The following is a 4,608-nucleotide window of genomic DNA, read 5'->3' as shown; positions in this document are numbered from 1 at the left end:
GAAATCAGCTCTCTGGTCTCCTGCATGGTCTCCTGTGTGGTCTTCTGCCTTTCTTTTGCTCACACCCAGGGGAATAGGCTGACAGCTCTGCAGAAGAGCCTGCTGCGGTGGATAGTTTTTCTTTTTTAAGCTATGGTGGGACAAGGGGGAACTGTCTCACTACACCCTCTAGAGTCCTTCCTCCCCCCAAGAGGCTGCGGCAGGACCACAGACACCTTTTCACGCTGGAATTCTGGCCATGGCCAGAGGCGATGGAGGCTGCGGTGGTGTGACCGCTGCCCCGTCCTGCTCAACTCTTTAATTCAGAGCTATCTTCTGGCTGGAAGCAGTAATTGCACCCTACCCAAATGCTGCGTCTAAAGCCAACCAAAGCCTGGTCAAACACAACTCTCCTGTGTAGGCTCTGCTCTTGAATAAGAAATGAGCTCCCACTGCAATGGATGGAGGGGTTCACCTGGGTATCTTCCCTACAGCCAGACCACTTTCATCAGGCTTGTGGCAACTCATTCCCTCTGAGCCTGCTGCCTTTCCATCAGATTTGGTGAAAGCTGAGAAGGCACGAGGGGTGGGCTGGAGAACGGACAGAGCTGCATCACATCAGTGCTACCTCCTTAGGAAACAATGAAAATTCAACAGCTGCCATTTTTAGAGGCCAAATTGACCCACTTTGATCTTACATGTCCCCTCTCCTTCTCCCACCCACAAACATTTACCGGCAGCCCCCTCTTTACTAAGACCTGACTTGCAAATGCTGTTTAGCTAAAAGACTCCGTGCTCGCAAGTGGGAGACACCGCGCACCCATGTGCAGGCACGCACGTACCCATCACCGAGCGGGGATGGGGTGGCCGTGGCAGGAGGGTGCTGGGGCCTTTGGGAGTGCAAGGGAGGGGGACGGGGGCCCACGCAAGCAGCCGGGTTTGCTCGTGTGCGGGGAGGTGGGACACAGCAGGGGCGGGGGAAAAGGGCTGTGCCCCCGGGGAAGGCCCCTGTGCTATAAAAATGACTTCAACTGGATCCAGTGGTAGGAAAGAGAGGCAGCTTCCACCTCTGCTCCTGCCTCCAACAGCATTGTCCGGGCAGGAGGACCCTGAGCAGAGCCAGACCCTGACCCTGAGGATGAAGGTCCAAGTGCTGACTGTCACTGTGCTCCTCCTGGTGCTGCTCTCTTCAGCCCCGGCACCATCTGAGGCACTGGGGGGCCACACCAGCACCCTGAAGAGGCAGCCAGGAGCTGAGGGCCATGGAGAAGACCCCCAGGCACCTGGAGATGGAGGGGACAATCTGCCCAGGCAGGGCTTGGTGGGGAGCCACCCCCTGGCTGGTGCATGGGAAGCGATGGGAGAGGCGTCTCCCAGCTCCGGGTCCCCCAGCAAGGCCTTGGCCAAGCCCTCACTGGGCAGCAGTGAGCAGCAACCCCCTAGCAAGCTCCGGAGACTCCCACGGCAGCCCTCCCGCAGCAGGAGCCTGGGGCTGAGCCACCACCTGAAGGGTTACGGGAAGTTCAACGGGGACACAGTAAGTACAACCTGCCCTGGGCCAGGGAGGATGAGGGTTTGCAGGGACAGTGGGAGTGAGGGGAGGTGCCAGCTCTTGACCCCAAGGTTGGGCAGCTCAATGAACCCCTTTGGCTGACCTGTCTGTGGGGCATGGAGGGACCACACGTAATGGTGTGCACCTAATGAAGAGGACGGGGCCAAAGAAATGGGTCCTTGTTATAACAGGGGGCCAGCAGCAGCTCTGGCAGGTCTGTACAGCACAGAGACACCAAAACCAGGCAGGACAGCCTCAAAATGTGCTGCAGTGCAGGGACAGGAGAGCATCCTCCTGGCACAGCCCCATGCCCTGAGCTCCCAGCGGTCTTGCCACCCAAACTCCTGCAATTTGTTGGGCTACACACCCACGCCAGGCAGCCAAGGCTGGGGTCTCGGGAGAGCAGGGCTGGAGTGGCACCTGCCCTCCAGGCAGCGGGTTCCTGCACCCACACTGTAACCCACGTGCTGCCCTTACGTTGGTGGTACCTGCCCAAGCAGCTCAGCCAGCTCTCCAGCTTCAAAACCGGGTGCCCCCCACACACCTGAGCCCCAGCATCCCCACACAGAGCCTGGCTGCCTGGCAGTCCCCGTGGGGACATAAAAAGCAGATGGGACTGAGGGCAGCAGAAGCAGGTGCTGAGCGTGCCCTGTCCCTGCAAACATTGGGTAGAAAAGCCACTTTTGGGCCATTCCTCATGAGCCAAGTGTGAAAGTGCCGGCCACAACACGGCCTCACAGCACTGTTTGGCTTGTGGTGCAGACAAGGGTGGTGGGCAGTGATAACCCTACACCCCATCCGGTACCTGGAGAGGCTTAGAGCAGAACTGATGGCTGTGCATGCAGGTGGTGACCAGGTCAGGAGATGAGAACAGGCCTGGCTCTGTGTCCCAAAATGCTGTACCCAGGAGGTGGGCTGGGGGCACCCACCTGTGCTGCGCAGGCGGCAGCATTTCTGCCACGGGGACCAGCCACTTAGCGCCCTTTCTGCAGTAACGAGCTGCCCCTGAAACTGCTTCCTGGGGCCTCGACTTTTCCAGTTCCTTGCTTGAAGCTGCTGCTCTATAGCCTGATGAGCAGCCTGTCCCGCTACTGTAGGTTTACTGGTTTAGATGGAAACCAAACATCCAGCAGCAAATGCCCATCCCAGTATATCATATCCTCTTCTGCAACCTGGCTTTGTTTTCGATTGAGAGCCTCTCCAGCCCCCCCATCTAGGGGAGATGAAGAGGCTCTTTTGAGCTCATCTCACGCCTAGGCATCGCAGTACTGTCAGCTCGAGTGTGCCGGAGCCGACAGCAAGCGTGGTCCCAGGGGCTGAGCAGTTCACATCACCCCAAAATGACTGACTAACCGGCTGTGGGGCACGCACACCCCGAAAGGAAACCTTCTGACTTGACGAGAGGCTGCTCTCAGGCAGCATGAGCTTTCGCAGAATCTCTTTGAGAATCTCCCCGAGAATCTCTCCATGGGGTCTTCTCAGCAGCATGAGCAGAGAGCGGTGACACGGCTGTGACAGGGAGGGTGTCCCAGGCCAGGGCTGGGCAAAGCTGGACGCCGGCACCGCGGCCACCTCTCTCCCTCCCCTGTAGCACTCCTGCCATGGCATCCACTCTCGGCCCTGCCACAAGCCCTCCGACTGCAGCGGCTGCCTGGGGCTCTACACCTGCAAGCTGCCAGCTGGGACCTGCGACCTGAAAGCCGTCTCCAGGCAGAGAGGTAGGTAGGCTGGGAACGCCCCACACTGGGAACCCCCACATGCAGCCGCCCTTCGGCTACACCCCTCCATACCCAAATCAGACCTACCCTGTGCAGGGCAGGGTCTCATCCCCTAAACTCAGCTGCACAAGGCTGTCTGTCCTGCCGGCACTGGACACCATTGATGATGAATAAATGACTGTCTGGTGAAAGGGACATTCCAATAAGTATCTGTAAGAGCTGGGATTTGCCTGGCACCCTAAGCCCTCAGGGAAGCCAAGGAGGGAAACGGGGCTCAGGGTTTAGCCAGTGGCTTGGGAGTCGACAAGCTTGGCTCTCCTGGGGATCATGGGCTCCCAGCCCCACAGAGCTGCTCACGTCGGCGTGTACAAGCTGCTTAATTAACCAGGGACTCTGCTTAATTAACACAGGGAGCAGAGATCACGGCTTTTAACATTTAACTGAGCAGAGCGAGTGTCCCAGTTCTCCAGTACCCCTCAGTATATCCATACTGCCCCTGGACTGACCTCTTACCTTTAGCACCCACCCACGTACACATGGTCATGGAGGAGAAACTCATCCAAGGCAAATAAGCACCCAGACGCCAGCTCTGGTGCAGGAAACCCTTGGCTGGGGGATATACAGTAGGCTAGTATAACATTCCAGGTATATCATTTATAAATATATATATTAGTGTGTGTGTGTGTTTATAGTATATAGGGCTCTGTTCACAGAGTCTTCTCCAGGCATCTGCTGTTGGCAGCCTCCACGGAAGGGCACATGGACCCGTGGTCAGACCCAGCACAGCTGGTCTTATGGCTTCTCTTCACAGGTGGGTTCCTCCAAAGCATCCAGAACCTGGAGGGGCACAGGGTTCTGCTCAACCCAGAGCAACACGGCTCGACATAAAGCTGGGGAGGCTGTCCTGCAGCTGGAGACCAGCACGCTCTGTCCGAGTTTAATTTTAAATCCTTAATGACACGGCTCTAAATGTTTCTTTCACTGCACTTCTCATGCTGCTGTTTTTGAATACACCCCCCTCCCCTCCTGGATTTTGTAGGCTTGATTCCCACTTTCCTGAGAGCTGCCAGTGAAAGCACTGAGTAGCCACAGAGCCAAGTGATGGCAGAGCCCACTTGGAGACCCCTCAACGAGACAAATGGGGCTACTTCACAACCCATTTTGATTTGAGCAAGTAGGATGTTGCAATAAAAGCTGCCAGCATCTCAGCATGCTCACACGCAAGTTGACGCTGAGCTAAGGAGCCTGTCGGCATGGAGCATCCCAGGGAACCTGCCCAGCTCCTTAAAATGGCTCCCACCGAGGAAGGCGAAGTCCCACACTGTTGACAACGTCACTTGAGAAGGGGAATGCAGAGAC

This window comes from Numenius arquata, chromosome 2, assembly GCF_964106895.1.
Source record: "Numenius arquata chromosome 2, bNumArq3.hap1.1, whole genome shotgun sequence".
Classification (NCBI taxonomy): Eukaryota; Metazoa; Chordata; class Aves; order Charadriiformes; family Scolopacidae; genus Numenius; species Numenius arquata.
The sequence above is the reverse complement of the archived record's forward strand: the minus strand, read 5'-3'. Positions refer to the sequence as shown.